This window comes from Meleagris gallopavo, chromosome 3 (genome assembly GCF_000146605.3).
Source record: "Meleagris gallopavo isolate NT-WF06-2002-E0010 breed Aviagen turkey brand Nicholas breeding stock chromosome 3, Turkey_5.1, whole genome shotgun sequence".
In the NCBI taxonomy this organism is placed as follows: Eukaryota; Metazoa; Chordata; class Aves; order Galliformes; family Phasianidae; genus Meleagris; species Meleagris gallopavo.
Genome location: NC_015013.2, coordinates 15,188,925 through 15,189,152, shown reverse-complemented (window position 1 = coordinate 15,189,152; position 228 = coordinate 15,188,925).

Here is a 228-nt window from a genome sequence, read left to right as displayed (position 1 = left end):
GAGCCAGGAGTTGGACTCAGTGATCTTTATGGGTCCTTTCCAACTTGGGACACCCTATGACGGTGAAGGCAAGAGTGTCTCCATGGATGTCTGTGTCTATCTGAGGCCTTCTAAAGGTAAGCAATTTTTCTTCAATTTCTTTGTCCCTAGCTGCTGCATTTGGGCTTGTTCTCATTTATTGCAGCTAGGGACTTTGCTACCCTGCTATTATCACTGTACTTTCTATCA